Genomic DNA, 1552 nt, shown 5'->3' on the forward strand with positions numbered 1-1552 from the left:
CCCGCGTCCTACCGCGACCACCAGTGCGCGAGCACCGCGCCCGCCGCGGACCGGCTCTGCAGCGCACCGACGCCGCACATCCCTTCTCCGCACACACTAGACCATGCGCCCGTCGAGCCCGCTAGCGCTTGCTGAACGCACCGGCCGTGCCCCACGCCTCTCCTCCGCCGAGCGACCCCGCAGCGCCCAGACCTTGCGGGAGGGAAAAAAATTGAAGACCCCGCCGCCGCCGACACCGCGCGGGCTTTGCCCGACGGTGCTTGCCGGCAGCGGCGAGGGGAGAGGGATGTCGGGGAGGGGGAGTTCTTCTGGCGGCTAGGGTTTCGCCCGAGTCGACCGCGGGGGACAACATGAGCGATGTGTTTTCAACACACCCAAATAATGTTTTCAGACGATTGACCTGCAGCTATTGTGTTTTCAGTAAGGGCACCGATAGGCGCCGGTGCGCCGGCCGAATCGTTCGGCCGGTCCAGCCCGGACCGTTCGATTTGAGCCACGCAGCCGCTGGATCCCAAGCAAAAAAAAAACGAATCGCCCCAAGCTCTCTTCTTCCTCGGGCAGTCAGTTGGATCCCGTTTGGGGGAGCGCGACGCCGCGCCTCCTGTCCCCTCCGGTGGTCGCCGGTCCCCACCCTCGCCGGTCTTCCTCGTCGCCGCCGGACCCCCACCCTCGCCGCCCGTCCTCGTCGCCGATCCCTGCCCTCACCGCCCGTCCTCGTCGCCAGTCCCCGCCCTCGCCAGCTGTCCACGTCGCCAGTTCCCATGCAACAACTCCACCTGCGTTGCAGCTCTTGACGGCGACGGTTGTGGCTCGGCCGCCGCCCCTCGCCATTGATGCTCGCCATTGCAGCTCGACCGTCAGTCAATCAACACCGTTTTGAACGGATGTAGCAAAAAACTTCACCCGTAGTAGCGAAAGTAAACTACGGTTGCAGCAAAAATCAAACACCGTCGCCGTCTTTCGCGAGGTCGCGACTCCGCCTTACATGGATGTAGCAAAAAGCTTCACCGATAGAAGCAAAAATCTACTATGGTTGCAGCAAAAATCAAACACCGTCGCCGTCTTTCGCGAGGTCGCGACTCCGCCTTACATGGATGTAGCAAAAAGCTTCACCGATAGAAGCAAAAAATCTACTATGGTTGCAGCAAAAATCAAACACCGTCGCCGTCTTTCGCGAGGTCGCAACTCTGCCTTACATGGATGTAGCAAAAAACTTCAGCGGTGGTAGCAAAATTCTACTACGATTGCAACAAAAAAATCGTCGTTGTCATCGTCGTGAGGTCGCAGCTCCGCCTGATGGATGTAGCAAAAACCTTCGCCTGTAGTAACAAAACCAACTACGGTTGCAGCTTCCCCTTATTATGCAGTTTCATTGAAGCTTTTCTGTCTATGGTTGAAGCTTTTTTCAACAGCTGTTGAAGCTGTTCTAGGTGACGGTTGCAACACTAGTATACGCGGGCTGCATCCAGCCATGGCGGCAGGCAGCCATGGCGGCCGGCGAGGGAGCGCCTGGTCGCCGGCGATGGAGGTTGTGGTCGCCCAGTCGCAGCCC

This window comes from Triticum dicoccoides, chromosome 4B (genome assembly GCF_002162155.2).
Source record: "Triticum dicoccoides isolate Atlit2015 ecotype Zavitan chromosome 4B, WEW_v2.0, whole genome shotgun sequence".
Classification (NCBI taxonomy): domain Eukaryota; kingdom Viridiplantae; phylum Streptophyta; class Magnoliopsida; order Poales; family Poaceae; genus Triticum; species Triticum dicoccoides.